We start from the raw sequence: 23,608 nt of genomic DNA, 5'->3' as shown, positions 1-23,608 counted from the left end.
GGAAGCTGCTGGTGATTTTGGGTACGTGTCATCAGTGACCCCTCCCTCCATGAAAGCAACGGCAAACAATCATTTCTCGCCCTTTTTCCTGGATTGCCCACGCATACACCATAGCACTGCAAGCGGGAGCCCACTCCAATCACTGCTGCAGTTGTAAGCATTGTAAACACCTCGCATTTGCCCTTGGAGATTTTGGCATATATATTGGCATTATGTCTTTTGGAACAGAGTTCTGATAGCACGGATTCATCTCCCCATACAGCGATCAGATCCTGTTCCTCCCTTTTGGTCCATGCTGGAGCTCTTTTGAGATTCTGGGACTGTAGGGTCCCCTGTGCTGATGAGCTCACCATGCTGGCCAAACAGGAAATGAAATTAAAAAGCTCCCGGGGCTTTTCCTGGTTACCGGACTAGGGCATCTGAGTTGAGAGTGCTGTCCAGAGGGGTCACAATGGAGCACTCTGGGATAGCTCCCAGAGGCCAATACCGTCAAATTGCGTCCACACTACCCCAAATTCGACACAGCAATGTCGATTTTAGCGCTAATCCCCTTGTCAGGGAGGAGTACAAAAATCGATTTTAAGAGCCCTTTAAGTCTACCAAAATGGCTTCGTCTTGCGGGTGCAGAGTTAAATCAACCTAACGCTGCTAAATTCGACCTAAATTCGTAGTGTAGACCAGGGCTTAGTCTCTAAGGTGCAACAAGGACTCCTTGTTGTTTCAACTGTACAATGAATCCAGTGAAAGGGCCAGGGACTACACTTTATGACTCAGCAAGGCAAAGGCATGTAGGGGCATGCTGCTTATGGACAGAACTCTAAGAGCTTGTCTACACTGGCACCTTTAATGTGCTGCCAGGTGTGTAGGTGCGGCACAGCACTGCGATCGAGCTCTCCAGCACTCTAAGAGAAACACCTCCACAAGGGGCATAGCTGGTGAACTGTCTGTACTGGCACGTTACAGCACTGAAACGAGCAGAATGTATCTCCCAGGAAGCAGCAGTGACACCCAGTGGCCAGTTGGGGTAATGCAGAGAGTATGTCTCCCTAGAGCAATTGTAAGGGTAATGCACAAATTGTGTTTCCCATGGCGCAGCAGTGACACCCAGTGGCCAGTTGGGGTAATGCACAGTGTGTCTACCTTGGAAAAAGAAAAGGAGTGCTTGTGGCACATTAGAGACTAACACATTTATTTGAGCATCAGCTTTCATGAGCTACAGCTCACTTCATCCGATGCAATTTTGGAACAGCAGTGACTCCCAGTGGCTAACCTGGGTAATGAACAGAGCATGTTTCCCTTGGCACAGCAGTGACACCTGCTGGCCAGCTGGGGTAATGCACAGAGTGTATCTCCCATGACGCAGCAGTGACACCTGATGGCCAGTCAGAATAATACACAAATTGTGTTTCTCATGGAGGCGCAGTGACACCAGGTGGCCAGCTGGGGTAATGCGGTGAGTGGGGGGGAGGGGTCTTCCATGGTGGAGCAGTGTCACCCAGTAGCCAGTTGAGCTAATGCACAGAAGGTCTTTCCCTTGGAGCAGCAGTGACCCCCAGTGGCCAGTCAGGGTAATGCACAGACTGTATCTCCCATGAAGCAGCAGTGACACCCGATGGCCAACTGGGGTAGTGCACAGAAGGTGAGTCCCTTGGAGCAGCAGTGACACCCAGTGGCCAGTCAGGGTAATGCACAGACTGTATCTCCCATGAAGCAGCAGTGACACCCGGTGGTCAGTCAGGGTAATGCAGACACTATGTCACTCTTGGAGCAGCAGTGGCGCCCGGTGGCCAGTCAGGGTAATGCACAGGTTGTGTTTCCCGTGGAGCAGCAGTGACTCCAGGTGGCCAGTTGGGGTAATGCACCGACGCGGGGGGTCCCATGGAGGAGCAGTGTCATCCAGTTGCCAGTCACGGTAATGCACAGAGCATGTTTCCCTTGGCATAGCAGTGACACCTGGTGACCAGCTGAGGTAATGCACAGAAGGTCTTTCCCTTGGAGCAGCAGTGACGCCCAGTGGCCAGTCAGGGTAATGCACAGACTGTATCTCCCATGAAGTAGCAGTGACACCCGGTGGCCAGTCAGGGTAATGCAGAGAGTATGTCGCCCTTGGAGCAGCAGTCACACCCAGTGACCAGTGAGGTGGGCTAGATAAAAAAATTGAGGGGCTGTGCCCCCCTCATCACCTGGCTCCACCCCTCATGCGGCCCATGCTTCTGCTCCTTAGTTAAAGGCTAGGCTCATCTCCTCTCCCCCGTGGCCAGGGTTTACAGCAATATAACCTTTATTAAAATAAAATAGTAAACAGGATTTAGTCCAAGTCCATATAAATAATCTAAATCTGTCCAAATTTTAGTATTAAATCCGAAATCCTCGTAAATATCCCATCAGAAACCAAAATATGAAACTGAACCCAATGATTAATTTAAAACCCAAACATTAATAAAAACTATTTTGTTTTTAAAAACAAAAATTAACAAATGTCATAAATTATCAAAAAAGAGTGCTACTACAGGATGATAAAATAACAAAATAAATAAGCCCTCCTATTAAAATCACCTATAAAGCAATTGAATAGTTGAATATTGGTCAAATCTGTATAAAAATATGCAGAACTGTGTCAAAACTGATATTGCATGTCAGACATTCCAATCCAGCAAACATCAATTAAAAGCTCCAATTCAACTAAAAAAAACCGAAACCAAACCAATAAACCAAAACAGTCAGCCTTAAACAAACCTGCACGTAAGCTAAATTAAACCTGTACCGACATTGGAACAAGCTATGTAGTTTTCTAATTCGAACTTCTTGTTTCACCCAGGGGGGAAAGCATTTTTGTAGCCCGAGTAACCGTGCTGTCACTCCGGTATTTCTTTCACTAAATAAGGTTTTTACCAAATATAAATTACCCTTAAAATTGTCTCACAGAAATTCGAATGGTATCTTTGCAATACTAGCCCACGTATGCAAGTATGTCCCCTCAGAGCAGCTCACATTCCTCAACCGCTAACCCAACTGAATAAGTGATATTCTTCTGCTAGAATCCCACACGGTTTATGCATTTATAAACCCTGGGGCCTGAAGCTGATACCCTGGCACACGTCTACCTGGAGTGCGCCAGGTTGCAGCCCCTATTCTGGCTCCTCACGAATATTTTGTTAAGGTTTTGGTTGCACTTTTCCCCTCACCTCCTTATCTATGCACTCCCTGTCCATGGCCCCACTAAGTCGCGGGACCTCCTAGTCAACCTCCTCCTGGCCCTGGCTAAAGTGGCCATCTACAAAACCAGGGTGAGGAGGTTGGCCGATGGAATCTCCTGTGACTGTGGGGCCTATTTCCGATCCTGTGTCCGTTCATGTCTCCGGGCAGAGTTCCATTGGACAGCGTCCACTGACTCCCTTGACGCCTTTGAGGAGCAGTGGGCACTGTCCGGGGTCCTCTGCTCGGTGTCCCCGTCCGGTTCCCTTCGTTTGACCCTTTGACCGCACTCCCGTCCCTGTTATTTCATTAGTTGTCCCCCGTAATTACTTGGTTTTCCAGGTCCTGTGGACCCCCCACCCCTTAGGCTGGGGGGGGGATCCTTTAGCAGTGGGCGGGCTTTGCCTGCCCACTTTCTGGGTCCCAATAAGGCCTGAAGCTGATGGGAGAAAGGTAAGTGAGCGAGCTGGGAGCTCTGCGACGTCACCTGCTGGAGAGCAGAGGGAATTGACCGAGCGACGGACTAGCTAATTTAAATATCAAGGTTGTTCTCTGGGGGCAGGCTCCACCGAAGGGCAGAGAGAGTTGACTGAGCAAGGCAGTATCTTATTTGCATATTAAAATCTGGCCGTTTGGGGACATTGGGGTAAAACTTGAGTAAATTTTGGCGTTGGGACCCGTATTTTTAGTGTGGCTTATTGGGAGCCTGCCTGGGCAGAACTGCGGCTGACTAGGTGTGTGGTCACCCTCACGTGGAAGGCTGTTGCCCGTAGGGAAGGCGCGCCGGGCAGCGGGGCGGCCGGGCAGCGGGGCGAGCCCTCGGAGGACTGTTGCACGGGTGGGTGCTTTGGCACGGTTATGTTTTCTCGGCGGTTTTGAAACTAGATCGCTGCCTTTCGGGGGCCCTTCGTGGGCTGAGGCGTGTTATCACGCGCGCTGTCTTGACAGCGGCCGTGGGGAACGAGCAGGGAGCCGTTGGGGCGCGAGGCGGTGCCTGGCCTGGAAGGCAGCGTGGGGCCGGTTAGCGCGTGCTGGTGATTGCGAGGAGAGCCGCTACACGACGGGGGCGGGGCGCTCGCTGTCTCGCGACTTGGGAAGCGCCGCGCTTCGGGCCTGCCCCGCGTTTTCTGACAGCTGATCTCCCACTGGGCCTAGTGACGTGACGTTTTCTAAAAGAGCTGATCTCCCATTGGGCGTAGTGAGGTGAGGTTTTCTGAAAGCTGATCTCCCATAGGGCCCTCACTAAGTGACGTTTTCAGACACAGCTAATCTCCCATTGGGCCGTCGCTAGGTGACGTTTTCTGAAAGCAATGGTGGGCGGAGCCGTCAGGGCCTTGTGCAGTCGGAGCTCGGTGCACGCCCGCGAGAAGCCGCTCGAGGCCGAGCGGCGCTGATTCCGGCTGCTTGGGCGGAGGAGCGGAGACCACAGCAGCGGGCTCTGCCGTCCTGCCGGGCGAAAAGCCGCAGCCCCTGGGGATGTTCGCTGGTCGCGCCCGCTTGCGCGCGCAGGTGTTTTCTGAGAGCCAATGGGCTGTCACTAGGTGACGTTTTCTGGAGCTGGCAGCCAATGGGCTGTCACCGCCTGGGGGCGGAGATCTCCGCAGGTGCCGCGGCTTAGAAACGTCTCGAAGACGCGGGACAGTTTGGAGTCGCTGAGCGGAAGGCGGGAAATCGCCAGGCTGGGGCGCGAGGATCCTGCGGGCAGCGAGTCAGCCGCAGGTCCGCGGGCGGGGCGGGGCGGGGCGGGGCCGGACCGGACGGACCGGACTCCGTGCGTCGCGGCGGGTGCGTGGGGGGATGTTCGTAGCTGCAGAATCTGTTCCGTGCGTGTGAGCGAAGGCGCTGTACGCGGGCGGCCTGAGGCTTGCGCTGTTGTTGCGCGGCGGGAGTGGGGAGCTGGGCTCTGGGTGAGAGGCCTAGGGGGCGGGGCTCAGAGCTAGAGGTTAGGGTGGGGGTGAGGATGGGGCTGCGGTTTTGGTTAAGGGGGTTAGGGTTGGGGACCAGGTTATAGGGTTCTGGGTTAGCAATTATTGGTTCAGGTTGGGTTCTGGGTGTAGGGTGGGTTAAATCTTGGGGTTTGGGGTTTAGATTTTGGGGGGAGGGTTTGGCCATCAGCAGCATAGAAGTACGGGTGGCAATGGGGTGCCAAGCAATAGCGATTGATAAGTAGGGGGGTTTAGATCGTTTTAGTGTCAGTAGCACCCTAGAGAGGGGGGAAGGGTAATGTTTGCTACAGGGGGCAAAAGTATTGGGGAAGAGGGTTAAAGTTGACCCATCATAGTTAAGGCTAAGATTTTTGTCATGGTTATTTTTGATAAAAGTCATGGACATTAAACAAAAATTGATGGAAGCGCTGACCTGTCCCTGACTTTTACTAAAAATAACTGACAAAATGGGGAAGCAGGAGGCATCTACCACTTCTCTCGTGGCTCCTGTGTTCCCCCCATCACCCGTGGCTGTAGCTCCAGAGTCCTTCGTGGCTTCTGGGAGCTGCAGGGTCTGCCGGTGATAGCTGGGAGGTGTGGGGTCCCCCTGTTGCCCATGGTGTCCGGGAATTCCTGGGTTCCTAAGAACATGAGAACGGCCATACTGGATCAGACCAGAGATCCATCTGTCCCAATATCCTATCCCAATATCTGACAGTGGCCAATGCCAGGTGACCCAGAGGGAATGAACAAAATGGGTAATCATCAGGTGATCCATTCCCTGTCGCTCATTCAAACAATTCATTCAAGCTTCTGGCAAACAGGCTAGGGACAGCATCCCTGCCCATCCTGGCTAATAGCCATTGGTGGACCTAGCCTCCATTAATTTATCTAGTTCTTTTTTGAACCCTATTATAGTCTTGGCCTTCACAACATTGCTCAGCTGGGAACTCTGGTGTCCAACTGTGGTGGCTGGGAGCTGCGGAGTCCATCTGCAATGGCATGAGGCTGCGGCTTACCCTGCCGCCCACGGTGACTGGGAACTCCAGGATCTGCCTGCAGTGGTTGGGAGCTGGGGGTTCCCTTTGTTGCCTGCAGTGGCTGAAGGCTGCCTGTGGAGGCTGGGAGCTCTGGTGTCCACCCATGGTGGCAGAGAGCTCTCAGGTCTGCTTGCAGCAGCTGGGAGCTGCAGGGTCCATCTGCGGTGGCAGGGGCCTGTGGGAGCTCCCCCACCACCTATGGCTGCTGGGAGCTCCAGGGTCTGCGAAGCTGTGGGGTCTATTTGTAATTATGCGGGTCTGTGGGGTCCCCACACCATCAATGGCTGTTTGGAACTCCTGGGTCCACATGCAGCAGCTGGGAGCTGCAGGGTCCATATGCAGTGGTGTGGACCTGTGAGGGCTGTCCTGCCGCCCATGGCACTGGGAGCTCCAGGGTCTGCCTGTGGGAGCTGTGGGGTTCCCCTGCAGTGGCTGGGAGTTGTGGGGCCCTGCCTCCGCCCACAATGGCTGGGCGCTCCTGGGTCCCTCTGCCACATGTGGCAAATGGGAGTTCTGGGGTCCACCTGTGGTGGCTGGGAGCTACAGGGTCCATCTGCAATGGCACGGGGCTGTGGAACTCCAGAGTCTGCCTGCAGCGGCTGTGGCAGCTGGAAGCTGTGCCCCCCTACATTTGGGGTCCCTCTGTCACATGCAGCAGCTGGGAGCTACAGGGGTGCATCTAAAATGGCATAGGTCTATGGGGTCCTCCTGTCACCTGTGGCTGCTGGGAATTCCAGGTTCTTCCCATGGTGGCTGGGACCTATAGGGTCCCCCACCTGCCTGCAGCGACTGGGGGCTGCCTGTGGCAGCTGGGAGCTCCAGGGTCCCCCTCTCACATATGGTGCCTGGGAGCTCTGGGGTCTGCCCACTGCAGCTGGGAGTTCTGGGGGGCCCCCGCTGCTCACAGTAGCTGGGAGCTGTGCAGTCCATCTGTTGTGGCATGGGCCTGGGGCAGCTCTCCTGCCACCCATGGCTGCTGGGAGCTGCAGGGGACCCCTGCTGCCAGTGGTGGCTGATAACTACGGGGCCCCCACTGGCTGACAGTTCCAGTGTTGCTGCCCCAGGGCTGAGGTGGAAAATGTCACTGAGATCTCTGGAAGTCACGAATTCTTTGATTCTGTGACCTCCGTGATATAATCTTAGCTTTAATCATTGTTGACTCTCTCTCTTAATATAGGTCTGCTCTAGCGCAGTTGAGACAGAGAAGACAGAAGCTCACACCCTGGCACAGGTTTGGGCAGCGATGGCTGTTGGCTTATTTGCTGTGCTTGCGGAGAACTTGTCCAGGCCAGTAGAGCAGCCCAGCCAGATGAGGACCTGAGCAGCCTGGACATCCCACTCGGCGGGAGCTGAGGAGCCCAAGAGTTCTGTCTGGTGATGGAGGAGGAGCAGCTGTGTATTTTGCTGAAATGATGTCTCTCTATCAAGTGTCTGAGTAGCAAGGTGCCTCCCTGAGAGCAGAGAGCTGCTTCTTCTTTGCAAGGGATGGGTCCTGGGGAGGTTGGAGCCCTGCATTTGGCTGTTAATGGGCTAGGAGCATCACCCTGCTCCCCAAGATTGAATGTGAAGAAGGAAAACCTGCCTGCAACTAGGGACACTCTGTCATTCCTGGTCTGTCCTTCCAAGTCACTGGTGTGAGTCACTGGACAAAATATCGAGTACAGCCAAAGAAAACCATCTTCTGTTCCTTCAGAGGACCTGAGCATCCTGGCCAGGCATGGCATGGGATGGGATAGGGGTAGGGAGAGACCTGCAGGACTGTTGTCCCTTACCAGGGCTGATCACTTCAAGCGCTGGCTAGGCTGGTGGGGACTAGGGAAGGGGGCTCCAGGAAGCAGAAACCAGTGACCCGACTGCCCATGTCTGTCCTCCATGCCCCAGTGCTGGCCTGCGTTCTCTTTTCAGTTCCTAATGGCGTTGGGCAGATGAGAGAGAGGCCAACCTGGAGGAGAGACCAGGAGAAGGAGCAGCCACTCTGAGACCATTCAGCGGAATGGAAACCAGACGGTGAGCTGTGCAGTAGGTGCAAATAGAAATTTACTTAAGGTAAGTATTGAAAGAGCGCTTTAAACACTCTTGTCTATGGAGAGAAACGTGTTATGTTAGCATAGGGTGGGTCCATGAGAAAAAAGTCCTTGAATCTAACTGGGGCACATGAAGGTTGGTGGAGTCCCGGTTTCCCACTAAGGGAGTTGTCAGGGCCCCGGGAAGGGAAAGTATTAGTTTTTCCTGAATTATGGTTATCTTCCAGGAAGGTAAATTGCCTGTAACCAGGAGGCTCAGGCCTCAACTCTCTTCCTTCCACATCACTGGGTGTGAATAACTGGTCACTGCACTCTGCTCCTTGTCTGTACTGACTAGCTTCCTTCAGAAGACGTGAGCATTCTGGTTAGGTACAGACCTCTTTGGGATAAAGGCAAGGGGAAGGGACAGTAGTCTGCTGTGCAGTGTGATTGCTTTGGGTGCAAGAGCAGCCAGGTGCCTCTTCAGTTAGCCATTACTGTCTTGAGGAGTGTAGGAAAAATCCCTCTGGAATAGCAAGAGCCAGAGATAAATACCATTGCTGTCTCTGCCACTAAGTTTTTCTTGGGTTGTGTTTTCTGCAAGGGAACACTTGTGGAGGATTAGTTCAGCTCCGTCCTGAGGTAGAGAGCAAAACTAGCCTGGCCTCAAGACAGATGCCAGGCAAGACCAGCGGGGAGCAAAGCAGCTGTTCTTGTCACTAAGATAAGTGTTTGTCTCCTAATGGCTGTGGTGACAGCCCTGATGATTTTAGAGAGTACTTCCCTTTGGCTGGGGCTAATTTCCAATAAAAGGTTCCCAACTAGCTCTGGGGGCAGGTGGAGGATTTCTCCATCTTGAGAGCTGCTGATCTTCCTTGGCAAATTCTAATGTGTATTTCTAGTGCAGCTCCCCATGGGAGGAGTTGTCTTCTCTTGCCTGTGTTTCTAGATTGTGGTGACCTGGGCACTGCTTGGTGCAGCTGGATGTGTGTTCCGTGATTGATCAGTAGGGTGTGTTTTTGTTTTTTTTTTTTGGTAACTTTTTTGCTTTTGCAATGACCCTAGTCAGGCCTAAAAATTTGTTCCCTAGAGTTACCCAGGCTTCTCCCATCCCATCCCTGTTGCAGCAGCCTAGTCCCCAGTAGGAAAAATTAGCTTAATGAATACTTGACTTTAAGTGAATTTTGTGTGTAGAACCTCTAGAGTTACGAACACCAGAGTTACATACCGACACGTCAAACACACACCTCATTTGGAACAGGAAATATGTAATCAGCAGCAGCAGAGATTATTTAAAAAAAAAAAAGCAAATAGAGTACAGTAGTGTATTAAACGTAAATGATTTTAAAAAAAGGGAAAGCTTTAAAAAAAGATTTGAAAAGGTAAGGAAACTGTTTCTGTGCTTGTTTTCGTTTAAACTAAGATGGTTAAAAGCAGCATTTTTCTTCTGCATAGTAAAGTTTTAAAGTTGTATTCAATCTATGTTCAGTCGAAAGAACAGCCATAACATTTTGTTCAGAGTTATTCCTGGGGTATTTGTAACGCTGAGGTTCTACTGTAATTGCTGGGGATGGGTCTATGCCTGCAAATGTTCAAAGGATATGCATCTAATGTTACGCACATGCATAAGTGTCTGCAGGATATGGGCCAGTCCCTCCATGGACTCAGTTACATAAAGGACAGACCTTTGCTTCAGAGTTCGACTTTCTCTTCAAGCTCATTTTTAAAAACTCCAGTTTATAAAGACTGCAGTATAAACAAGTTTTCCCGTGAAATGTTACTAAATTAGTGTTTGATGCTTTTAAGAGTAGCAAGAGCAGTAGCCTTGAAAGTGTGCGGAGTGACATTCACTGCCCCAATGCGCGGTCATTATATAACGTCAGTCAGGCTACGTGAGCTGCTCCGGAGGGTTTTTCATGCAGAAATTGAATGGAAAGAAGATATAATCCTCCACATTTTACAAATGGGGAAACAAACACATCACAGTTGCAGGCTTTCTCCAGGGAGTAACGATGTAGTTGTGTTTGTAGGTGTTCAAAAAACTCAAAACCAAAAAAAGTTTGCATTGGTGGACTATAGAGTCTAGCCACTCCTTATTCACTTCCTCCATGCTATTCATGATTGTATAGACCTCTCTCATATCACTCTTAGTCATCTCTTTTCTAAATTGAACAGTGCCAGTATTTTTAATCTCTCCTCCTATGGAAGTTTTTTCATACCCATAATCATTGCTGTTGCCCTTCTCTGCACCTTTTCCAATTCTAATACATCTGTTTTGAGATAGGGCGACCAAAACTGCCCGCAGTAATCAGTGTGTGGGTGTACCATGGATTCATATAGTTGCATTATGATATTTTCTGTCTTGTTTACTTTACTAATGGTTCCTAACCTTCTGTTAGATCACTGTGCAGTGGCAGTCCAAAAAGTACATGAGGGCCTTCCGTTACATACCACAGTTAGTAGTTATGCAATTTTGTATACGAGTTCCTTCAGAACTCTTGGGTAAATACCCTCACATCCTGGTGACTTATTACTATTTAATCAATTTGTTCCAAAACATCCTCTATGGACACCTCAGTCTGGGATAGTTGTTCAGATTTGTCACCTAGCAGGAATGGCTCAGATGAGGGAATCACATCCTCTGCAGTGAAGACCAATGCAAATAATTCAATTAGCTTCTCTGCAATGGTCTTGTCTTCCTGGAGTGCTCCTTTAGCACCTTGATCATCCAGTAGCCCCGCTGATTGTTTGTCAGGCTTCCTGCTTCTGATGTACTTAAAATAATTTTGCAGTTAGTTTTTCTGTCTTTTGCAAGTTGCTTTTCAAATTCTTTTTTGGCCTAGCCAACTCTACTTTTGTATAGTCAGCTCTATAAGAGATCTATATATTATCACAGAGAGGGACTCTCCCACTATGCCCCATCATAGCAGTTCTTGCTCACAACCTATCAACTTTTGGAAAGAGACTTAACTATCTTGAAAAAGTTGACAGCGAAGAGTTACAAAGGGACCTCAGAAAACTGGGTGACTGGGCAACAAAATGACAGATAAAGTTCAGTGTTGATTAGCTGTTCCCATGCAAGAAAAAAATCTTGGAGTCATAGTGGATAGTTCCTTGCAAACAGCTGTTCAATGTGCAGCAGCACAGAAAAGCCAACAGAATGTTAGGAGCTATTAGGAAAGGGAAAAATAATAAAACAGAAAATACCATAAGGCCACTATGTAAATCTTTGATATGCCCACACCTTGAATACTGCATACAGTTCTAGTTACCCCATCTCACAAAAGATATATTAGCATTGGAAAAGGTGCAGAGAAGGGCGTCAACCAGAACCATTGGAACCACTTCCATAGGAGGAAAGATTAAAAAGACTGGGACTGGTCAGCTTTGAAAAGAGATGATTAAGGGGGATTATGACAGAGGTCCATGAAATCAGCAATGGTGGGGAGAAAGTGAATAAGGAAGTGTTCTTTACCCCTCTCGTAACATAAGTACCAGGGGGCCACCCAATGAAATTAATAGGCAGCAGGTTTAAATGAAGCTAAAGGAAGTACTTCTTCACACAACACAGTCAACCTGTGGAGCTCATTGCCAGGGGATGTTGTGAAGGCCAAAAGTATAACTGGGTTCAAAAAGAATTAGGTAAATTCCTGGAGAATAGGTCTATCAACGGCTCTCAGACAAGATGGTCAGAGATGCAACCTCATGCTTTGGAGTGTCCCTAAACCTTCAACTGCCAGAAGCGTCTGGCACTGGCCACTATGATAGACAGGAATACTGGACTAGACGGACCATTGGTATGACCCAGTATGGGTGTGTTTGTTGTCTAATCCCCCTGAAACTCCCCCCTACCGCCCAGGTGTAGGTGTCTGCATCCTTCCCCAAAACCCCTCCCAGACACTGAACCCCCAAATGCTTGTACACCTGGTGCCTGCCCCTACTCCTCATGGAGACCCAAGGCAGAGAAAGCGGACATCATGTGGAGAGCCTTCAACAGAACCAAGTACTGGCTAATGACCCCGCAGGCTCCCATGCTCAGTTGCATGCACCCTCTTCCCCTGCGTCCTTTCAGTGTCCCGTGGGGCTGAGCAGGATCTATCTGCTCATGGGCATGGTCTCTGCCGTACTGGGAAGGATGTGTACTGCCTGCCAGGCTCAGTGGGCCGCTCCTCCCACCCCCCATCTTTGTAGAGAGTTTGGGCTTAGAAGAAGTGCTGCTGGGACTAGTGCTGCCCAGACCTATATTATCACCCCCAGCTCCATTACTGCAGCACCCAAAAGCCTCGCTCAGGGTCCAAGTCTCATTGTGCTGAGCATTGCATGGACAATCAGAGACAGAGGGATGCATATGGAGATGAGTGTGTCAGGAATGTGGATGGAGGGATGTATATAACATACAGGGGGTTGGACTGAAGGGTTGGACAGAGGGCTGAAGGGATGGATGGTGATGTCACAGGCTGCTAGTTTGGTGGATTCAGCTCATGGCTGCTGGTTCTGTCACCTCTGGGCCCCTGTTTCCTGCAACATCCACCCAGCAGAACCTGGCCTTGCACACCATACGTGTGCTACATGCAGTGCTCAACCTGCTGCTCAGGGATGTACAAGCATGCGGTTTCCCAGCTGCTGAACCGCCTGCTCCAAAGCCTGCTGCAGGTCTCACCTTCCTTGGGCAGCAAGACCCTGGCCAGGGTGGTCCCTCAAACCTCCTCACATCATGTTCACAGAGCAGCCTAAGAAGCACAGAGACACCCTGGTGTCTTAGGACTGGGAAATGTGCCACCATCTTCTCTGTAGCACCATGGCACTGTTACACCATAGTGACTACCTGCAGGGCACAAAACTGTCTCAATGGGGTGGGCAAAGCTGGGACGGGGCTGTAGCATCACAAACTGCTCAATGTCCCAATTTCCTACTACTAGGAGTTACTGACATCTAGATTTTTGGGAGGGGAAGGCGGGGGCTGTCCTGCCACATTTGCTACACCACAATTTCCCATCACTGGGTCCAGGGGTGGGAGTTGTTGGAGTTTTGACTTCCGTGAAATCTTTATTTTAAATTGGGACGCTCATAAAATGAGATTTTTCTGCCTGCCACGGACACTGCACCCCTGGAAGGGGACAGTGCAGGGAACAGGCCTATGGCTGACAGACCCTCGGGCTGGGCACAGTCATCGTGGGCCCCTCTCCCCAGGAAGACCCGCGCTCCTGGACTCACCGTGGCTGCATGTGGGGGAGGTCATGATGCCTTCGACTCCAGACACCTTCAAAGCCGCTAGGGGGCTCATTGAGATAGCAGCGCCCAGGTCTCCAACTACGAGGACTCAACTCCCTCGAGGCACGGCACCATACGGGGCAAGCTGATCGTGTTCAGCCTGTCTGCCCCCCAACCAGGATCTCCGCGCCGCTCGGAGTCCTGGCATCACACCTGTGCCCTGCGCTAGTCCGACTCGTGGCATTGGTCTTGCAGCCCCGACCCTCGGAGCCACTCCCACTCGAAGTGTTCGTCCGCAGATAAGCCATGGTTCCACTCTGTGACCTCGCGGCGCTCTCAGCATGGGCCTCAGCCTGCAGCTTCCAGGCGTCGCCCGACGGACCGACACCACTCTACATAACGGCACTGCACCCCATCCTGGCACCGCTCTACCTCGTGGCACTGCTCCCCAACGCAGCGCCATTCCCGCTCATGACACCGCTTCCACTCCTGGCACATGCTTCGACACTGTCCTCAATTGCAGCACTGCTCTACATCGAGGCACCAGTCCTTATCCCGGCGCCGCTACACGTTGCAGCACCGCTCTACTTCACGCACCACAGTCTCTCCCCACAGCGACACCATCCTGCACCGCGGTACAGATAAACATCGAGACCCCACTACCGTTCACAGCACCCATCCCGTCTGTCGGAGGATGATGCCTCCCTTGTGCAGTCCCACACTGCCCCCTCTTCCTCCCCCCCCCGGGCCGTTCTTCTTGATCGCCCTCAATCAGGCAGGGCATCGGGGATGTCTGAGGCACCCAGATCAAGGCTGTGGAGCCTAAGGCAGGACGTATCAGCACCCCAGTGGCAATTCTGGACCCCTTGGGCATACCATCAGGCCCAGGGTGCCCCTCCTGGCGTTCTTCCGCCTTCCCATTCAGGATCTCGCCTCCCAGAGGCAACTCTCAGCCCCTGGACCCAGCCCCACATCCGCCTGTGGAGGCTACACCCAGTGCTCATGAGGACCTGGTCCCTGAGGATCAAGAGGCAGCCACGGAACCGATCCGTTACACCACAGGTGGAAGGCCTCTGCCACCTCCCCCTGCAAGGGCCCACACACAGAAATCCGCTCCCTTTAAATGGCCTCTCACTGCTCTCAGAGGGCTCTGACTAACCAAGCACATAATACATAATTTCAGGGAAGCAGACAAGTCCCATCAGCTCTAGATTGCATCCACTAGTCTAGAGACAGCAACAACAATAAGTCACTTCCTTCCACCCCCCTCCACCTGTAAGTCTATAGCTAACATGACCCATCTAGGCACAGAGCTATTGACACTCAAGTCTGCATCCCCACAGCTTTCTACACCTGCCTGTATCCAATGAAGGGAGATAGTAGAAGTGTCTTCGGCTGATAATTGTCTGAGAGTGTCCCCCTCCTCCCCATGACTAAATGTGAAGGAGGGTGACCTGTGTGCAAGTAGAGATGCTCTGTAGTTTCTGGTCTGTCCTTCCATGTCATTTGGTGTGAGTCACTGAAGAACACATTGTTCGTCAGTTCAGTACTCAGTCATTCCTTTCTTCAGAGAACCAGAGCATCCTGGCAGGCATGGGTGTCGTCGGCTGAGGGTGTGGAGAGACCTGGGTGGCTATAGTTCCTTATGAGAGATGAGCATTTTAGGCCCTGGGTAGGCTGGAGAGGTATAGAGAAGGGGGTCCAGTGAGCAGAGCCAGGTGACGTGTCTGTCTGTCTGTCTAAGGCAAGCACTGGTGAATGGAAGACGAACTTACAAGTGTGGTCTCTCTCTCTCTCTTTTCAGTTCCTATTGATTTTGGGTAGATGAGAGAATGACCAACCTGTGGCTGAGACCATCCAGGGAGATGGAAACCAGACAGTGATCTACGGAGGAAGAGCAAATAAAAATCTGCTTAAGTTAAGTATTGAGGGAGGGCTCCAAAAACTCTTGTCAGCATGGGGTGGGTCCCTGAGAAAAGGCCTTTGCATCTCTCTGGGACATTTCTTCCGGCAGCTCACGGAAGCTACTAGATCGCATGCCCTGGGGGACTAACATGAAGGGGAAAGGAGTCCAGGAGAGCTGGCTGTATTTCAAGGAATCCCTGTTGAGGTTACAGGGACAAACCATCCCAATGAGTCGAAAGAATAGTAAATATGGTAGGCGACCAGCTTGGCTTAATGGTGAAATCCTAGCGGATCTTAAACATAAAAAAGAAGCTTACAAGAAGTGGAAGGTTGGACATATGACCAGGGAAGAGTATAAAAATATTGCTCGGGCATGTAGGAATGTTATCAGGAGGGCCAAATCGCACCTGGAGCTGCAGCTAGCCAGAGATGTCAAGAGTAACAAGAAGGGTTACTTCAGGTATGTTGGCAACAAGAAGAAAGCCAAGGAATGTGTGGGCCCCTTACTGAATGAGGGAGGCAACCTAGTGACAGAGGATGTGGAAAAAGCTAATGTACTCAATGCTTTTTTTGCCTCTGTCTTCACGAACAAGGTCAGCTCCCAAACTGCTGCGCTGGGCATCACAACATGGGGAAGAGATGGCCAGCCCTCTGTGGAGATAGAGGTGGTTAGGGACTATTTAGAAAAGTTGGACGTGCACAAGTCCATGGGGCCGGACGAGTTGCATCCGAGAGTGCTGAAGGAATTGGCGGCTGTGATTGCAGAACCATTGGCCATTATCTTTGAAAACTCGTGGCGAACCGGGGAAGTCCCGGATGACTGGAAAAAGGCTAATGTAGTGCCAATCTTTAAAAAAGGGAAGAAGGAGGATCCTGGGAACTACAGGCCAGTCAGCTTCACCTCAGTCCCTGGAAAAATCATGGAGCAGGTCCTCAAAGAATCAATCCTGAAGCACTTGCATGAGAGGAAAGTGATCAGGAACAGCCAGCATGGATTCACCAAGGGAAGGTCATGCCTGACTAATCTAATCGCCTTCTATGATGAGATTACTGGTTCTGTGGATGAAGGGAAAGCAGTGGATGTATTGTTTCTTGACTTTAGCAAAGCTTTTGACACAGTCTCCCACAGTATTCTTGTCAGCAAGTTAAGGAAGTATGGGCTGGATGAATGCACTATAAGGTGGATAGAAAGCTGGCTAGATTGTCGGGCTCAACGGGTAGTGATCAATGGCTCCATGTCTAGTTGGCAGCCGGTATCGAGTGGAGTGCCCCAAGGGTCGGTCCTGGGGCCGGTTTTGTTCAATATCTTCATAAATGATCTGGAGGATAGTGTGGATTGCACTCTCAGCAAATTTGCGGATGATACTAAACTGGGAGGAGTGGTAGATACGCTGGAGGGCAGGGATAGGATACAGAAGGACCTAGACAAATTGGAGGATTGGGCCAAAAGAAATCTGATGAGGTTCAATAAGGATAAGTGCAGGGTCCTGCACTTAGGACGGAAGAACCCAATGCACAGCTACAGACTAGGGACCGAATGGCTAGGCAGCAGTTCTGCGGAAAAGGACCTAGGGGTGACAGTGGACGAGAAGCTGGATATGAGTCAGCAGTGTGCCCTTGTTGCCAAGAAGGCCAATGGCATTTTGGGATGTATAAGTAGGGGCATAGCGAGCAGATCGAGGGACGTGATCGTTCCCCTCTATTCGACATTGGTGAGGCCTCATCTGGAGTACTGTGTCCAGTTTTGGGCCCCACACTTCAAGAAGGATGTGGATAAATTGGAGAGAGTCCAGCGAAGGGCAACAAAAATGATTAGGGGACTGGAACACATGAGTTATGAGGAGAGGCTGAGGGAGCTGGGATTGTTTAGCCTGCAGAAGAGAAGAATGAGGGGGGATTTGATAGCTGCTTTCAACTACCTGAAAGGGGGTTCCAAAGAGGATGGCTCTAGACTGTTCTCAATGGTAGCAGATGACAGAACGAGGAGTAATGGTCTCAAGTTGCAGTGGGGGAGGTTTAGATTGGATATTAGGAAAAACTTTTTCACTAAGAGGGTGGTGAAACACTGGAATGCGTTACCTAGGGAGGTGGTAGAATCTCCTTCCTTAGAGGTTTTTAAGGTCAGGCTTGACAAAGCCCTGGCTGGGATGATTTAACTGGGAATTGGTCCTGCTTTGAGCAGGGGGTTGGACTAGATGACCTTCTGGGGTCCCTTCCAACCCTGATATTCTATGATTCTATGATATGCTTGGGGGAGCCCTTTGTGCCCTCTCAAGGAGTTGTCCAGTGCTATGAAGTCTTCCTGAAGTACGGTAACTTTATGGAGAGCAACATCCCTGTAACCAGAGATACTCAGTCCTCAACTCTGTTCCTTCTACATCACTGGGTGAGCTTCCCTGGTCACACCCTACCAACTCTGGCTTGCTTCAGAGGACGTGAGTGGGGGAGCCCCGAGAGTAGCCCTTGGCATGTGTTTCTGACCACCAGGGTGCACCACCCAGGGCAGGTGGAGGGTCCAGGGCTCAGCACAGCATCCTGGACTGACGTGCTCTGGCCCAGGCTCCTGGGTTCTGCTCCCTGAGGGCTGTGCTGGCCCCACAGCCAGGTCCTGGGCGGCTCTTATGGGCTGTGAGCGGTCAAAGGGCAGGAGGGAGCTGAGGAGCAGCCGCAGCACCAGGTCCCAAGCAGCAGGAGGACAAAATGGGGAAGCTCTGCAGCTGTCTGCACCATGACATCAGCTAATGCAGCAGCCGCCTCACCTGCCCGACTCTAGTTTCTGGCCTCTGACATAGCCATGGGCCAGGGCCTTGGAGGGGGCAGGGCCGGATCTAGGTTTTTTGCCACCCCAAGCAAAAAGTTTGCTGCTCCAAGAGTGCAACTGCCCAAGCAAAAAAAAAAAAGGGGGGGGGAGGGGGTGCCACCCACAATGCCACCCCTGGAATTGTGCTGCCCCAAGCTAGAGCCGGTCCTGGAACGGGGGCTGGCACTTCACTGTGGAGGAGCAAGGGGTGGAGCCATAGGGAGGGGCAGAGTCTCATGGCAAGTGGGGTTGCAGCTGCCACAATTTTCTGTCTATTCCCCCCCACCCTCCCCAACCACCACCGGAAGAGGTTGGCGCTGCTGGGGATGTTACTGTTCTTCTCTGACAAACACTCTGTGCATTATCCTGACTGGCCACTGGGTGTCACTGCTGCTCCATGGAAGAGACACTCCATGGATTACCTCTGACTGGCCTCTGGTGTCATTGCTGCTCCAAGGCAGATGCACTCTGTGCATTATCCTCACTGGTCACCCACCGGGTGTGTCTGCTGCTCCAGGGCAGATTCATTCTATGATTTACCCTGACTGACCACCAACTGTCATAGCTGATCCTGGGGAAACAGTCTGGTCATTATCCTGACTGGCCACTGGGTGTCACTGCCGCTCCAGGGGACACCGGTGCATTACCCTGACTGGCCTCTAAGATAAATGTGTGGTAAAGGCTGAGTACAGACTCCGGCTTCCCTCTAGCTGCAGCTTAGTTTCTAATAAAAGGTTTTCTGCTTATTCTGAGTGCAGGGGGAGAATTTCTCCATCTTCATAGAATATTAGGGTTGGAAGAGACCTCAGGAGGTCATCCAGTCCAATCCCCTGCTCAAAGCAGGACCAACCCCAACTAAATCATCCCAGCCAAGGCTTTGTCAAGCCGGGCTTAAAAACCTCTAAGGATGGAGATTCTACCACCTCCCTAGGTAACCCATGCCAGTGTTTCACCACCCTCCTAGTGAAAAAGCTTTCCTTAATATCCAACCTAAACCTCCCTGTCATAAATATAAAAGGAAGGGTAAACACCTTTAAAATCCCTCCTGGCCAGAGGAAAAACCCTTTCACCTGTAAAGGGTTAAGAAGCTAAGATAACCTTGCTGGCACCTGACCAAAATGATGAATGAGGAGACAAGATAATTTCAAAAGCTGGAGGGAGGGAAAAACAAAATCTCTCTCTCTCTGATGCTTTTGCCAGGAACAGAACAAGAATGAAGTCTTAGAACTTAGTAAGTAATCTAGCCAGAGATGCGTTAGATTTTGTTTTCTTTAAATGGCTGAGAAAATAAGCTGTGCTGAATGGAATGTAGATTCCTGTCTTTGTCTTTTTGTAATTTAAGGTTTATACAAGAGGGATTCTCTATGTTTTGAATCTGATTACTCTGTAAGGTATTTACCATCCTGATTTTACAGAGGTGATTCTTTTTACTTCTATTAAAATTCTTCTTTTAAGAACCTGATTGTTTTTTTCATTGTTCTTGAGATCCAAGGATTTGGGTCTGTGTTCACCTATGCAAATTGGTGAGGATTTTTATCAAGCCTTCCCCAGGAAAGGGGGTGTAGTGCTTGGGGGGATATTTGGGGGGGTGGGGGGAGAATGTCTCCAAGTGGGCACTTCCCCTGTTTTTTGAGTTACACTTTGGTGGTGGCAGCTTTTAACCTAAGCTGGTAAGAATAAGCTTAGGGCGTCTTTCGTGCAGGTCCCCACTTCTGTACCCTAGAGTTCAGAGTGGGGAAGGAACCTTGACACCTCCGAAGACACCATTGCAGAGATCCTGTGGGACGCAGCCCAAATCGACTCCTTCCTGCTCACCCCCTAGCAAAAGATCAACACCCTCAATACCTTCCTAATCACCCGCATCTCCTTTGGCCTCAGGGGACTGGCCATAACCAAGGTGCCCCTGAACAAAGCTGACAGCACCATCAGGTAGCTGGTGAGGAAATGGCTCTACCTTCCCCAGAGGGCCATGTGATGGAGCAGGAAGGATTGACCTGGGGATGTTGCAGGGGAGTTTTACTGGGACTGTCTACATTGGGGATGGGATAGCAGGGGGTGGCTTCACTTGAGGGATAATACAGGAGCCTGTAACCTGAGCCAGGAGGGGGTTGGGGCCAGGTGACACCTTTGCCCAGGAAACGACAAAGGCTGGAAGAGGAGCCAGGGGGAGGCTGGGTGAGACTGCTGGAGGGGGTTTCAGTTTGGAGCAGTCTGGGGAAATGGAGGGAGCCTCAAGGCTGGGGTCTAAGCTCCCTTCCCCCCCAGAGGGACCTGACTGAGGGGGGCCTGTTTGTACCTATAAGCTTTGTTTGGAACTGTGTTCCTGCCATCTAATAAACCTTCCATTTTACTGACTGGCTGAGAGTCACGGGGAACTGCAGGAAGAGGGGGGTGCAGGGCCCTGACTCCCCAACACTCTGTGACAGGCCAGCACCAACATCATCTACATTTCCCACATGAAGGGCGGCACCAATGTACCTCGGATGGGCAACCTTCTGCCTCCTGATGTGCCCGAACCCGACAGTGAGGAGCATCATGGAGGAAGCCATACAGGACGTGGTCAGGAAACGCATCATCAGGGCCCCCTATGAGCAGGACATTGCCGTTTACCTCAGCGGCTCCCTGGAGGCTGAGTTCAGGAGGGCGGGGGGGACCTGTCCTCTCTCTGGTCCCACGCCCGCAATGCCTCAAGATGCCTAGAAAAGAGGATCGGCTGCCACTGGAAGTGGTGCGAGGAGCACTGGGAGCTGGGAATATTGGTGCCACTCCTAAAGACCCTGGACCACACCATTCTCACCCCGACCGCCAGAATGATGCTGGAAAAGACCCTGAAAGATGCCATCCGCTGCCACTATGCCGAAAACCTCAAGTGGAAGCTGGACCAGGGCAAGGTGTTGGAGGTGTCCAGCAAGTGGGACATCAGCAACCACTTCCTCCCCGGGGGCAGCTTCACCAGGTTCGCTGACTGGCTCTTGGTCCACTGGGCCTGACTCAACTGCGTTCCCCTCAACGGACCCATCTGCCACGGCAACCGGGACAAGCACCGCAGGAAGTGCGGCTACGTCAACGAGACCCTGTCCCACATTTTGTGTGGATGCAAATACTGCTCCAGAGCCTGGCTGCACCGCCACACCACCATCGAGAACTGGCTGGTGAAAGCCATCCCGCCACCCCTGGGAAGATCACTGTCAACTCCGCCATCCCCGGAACGGGCAGCTGACTGCGACCCGACATCGTTGTGACCGACGCAGAAAAGAAGGTGGTCCTCATGGTAGACGTCACGGTGCCATTTGAAAACAGGTCACTGGCCTTCCACGAGGCCTGAGCAAAGAAGGCGCTGAAGTACACCCCACTGGCCGACAGTCTGAGAGCCCGGGGCTATGAGGTCCAGATCCAAGCCCTGATTGTGGGAGCCCTGGGCACATGGGACCCCCACAACAAACCAGTACTGAGAGCATGTGGAGTCGGTTGACGCTACTTCTGGTTCATGAGATGGCTCATGGTGTCCGACACAATCAGGTGGTCCCGTGATGTTTACACGGAACATCACAGGACACCGCCAGTACCAGGTCGAGTAACCAAGACCACTGACTAGGGAAATAACCACTTCCTTCTGTGATGATCCGAGGGACACACCCCACCCATGTACTTATTCTCTACACCACTACTGACTTGGACTCTTAATACATTCCATGGGTGGTGCACCTGAGCCTACTAATCCATTGACGTTTTAAAAACTCCTGCACCCCAATCTGGATCTATGCTGGTTATGTGATATGTATGTACCTCGTGAACCTTGTAACCGATACTTGCAATCCCCTATAACCCAAACCTGACACCAGATGTACAGTATCTTCCCTCTGAACTTGTGTAAATTTGATTTTAAACATTAACTTTAATAAAATTTTTATATCTTGACTTTAGCAAAGCTTTTGATACGATCTCCCACAGTATTCTTGCCAGCAAGTTAAAGTATGGATTAGATGACTGGATTATAAGGTGGATAGAAAGCAGGCTCAATGGGTGGTGATCAACGGCTCGATGTGTAGTTGTCAGCTGGTATCAAGTGGAGTGCCCCAGGTGTCGGTTTTGTTCAACATCTTTATCAATGATCTGGATGATGGGATTAAATGCACCCTCAGCAAGTTCGCAGATGATGCTAAGCTGGGGGAGAGGTAGATATGCTGAAGGGTAGGGATAGGTGTTCAGAGTGACCTAAACAAATTGGAGGATTGGGCCAAAAGAAATCTGATGAGGTTCAACAAGGACAAGTGCAGAGTCCTGTACTTAGGAAGGAAGAATCCTGTGCACCACTACAGGCTGGGGACAGACTGACTAAGCAGCAGTTCTGCGGAAAAGGACCTGAGGATTGCTAGTGGACGAGAACCTGGATATGAGTCAGCAGCGAAGAAGACCAACAGCACATTGGGCTGTATTAGTAGGAGTACTGCCAGCAGATAGAGGGAAGTGATTATTCCCCTCTATTCGGCACTGGTGAGGTCACACCTGGAGTACTGCATCCAGTTTTGGTCCCCCCACTACAGAAGGGATGTGGACGAATTGGAGAGAGGCCAGCGGAGAGCTGGGGCACATAACTTATGGAGGAAAGGCTGAGGGAACGGAGGTTATTTAGTCTGAAGAAGAGAAGAGTGAGGGGGGATTTGATGGCAGCCTTCAACTACCTTAAGGGGGGTTCCAAAGAGGATGGAGCTAGGCTGTTCTCAGTGGTGGCAGATGACAGAACAAGAAGCAGTTGTCTCAAGTTGCAGTGGGGAAGTGTCAAGGTTCCTTCCCCACTCTCAACTCTAGGGTACAGATGTGGGGACTGGCATGAAAAACCCCCCAAGCTTATTTTTACCAGCCTAGGTTAAAACTTCTCCAAGGTGCAAACTGTTTTACCTTTTGCCCTTGGACTTTATTGCTGCCGCCACCACCAAGCATCTAACAGATATATAACAGGGAAAGAGCCCGCTTGGAAACGTCTTTCCCCCCAAAATCCTCCCCAAACCCTACACCCCCTTTCCTGGGGAAGGCTTGATAAAAATCCTCACCAATTTGCATAGGTGAACACAGACCCACATCCTTGGATCTCAAGAACAATGAAAAAAACAATCAGGTTCTTAAAAGAAGAATTTTAATAGAAGAAAAAGTAAAAAGAATCACCTCTGTAAAATCAGGATGGTAAATACCTTACAGGGTAATCAGATTCAAAACATAGAGAATCCCTCTAGACAAAACCTTAAGTTAACAAAAGAGACAAAAACAGGAATATACATTCCATTCAGCACAACTTATTTTATCAGCCATTTAAACAAAACAGAATCTAACGCATATCTAACTAGATCGCTTACTAATTTTTTTACAGGAGTTCTGACCTGCATTCCTGCTCTGGTCTCGGCAAAAGCATCACACAGACAGAGAGAACCTTTGTTTCTCCCCGCCCAGCTTTGAAAGTATCTTGTCTCCTCATTGGTCATTTTGGTCAGGTGCCAGCGAGGTTATCTTAGCTTCTTAACCCTTTACAGGTGA

This window comes from Lepidochelys olivacea (genome assembly GCF_965140295.1).
Source record: "Lepidochelys olivacea isolate rLepOli2 genome assembly, chromosome: 21".
Lineage (NCBI taxonomy): Eukaryota > Metazoa > Chordata > Testudines > Cheloniidae > Lepidochelys > Lepidochelys olivacea.
This window is presented reverse-complemented; position numbering follows the sequence as displayed.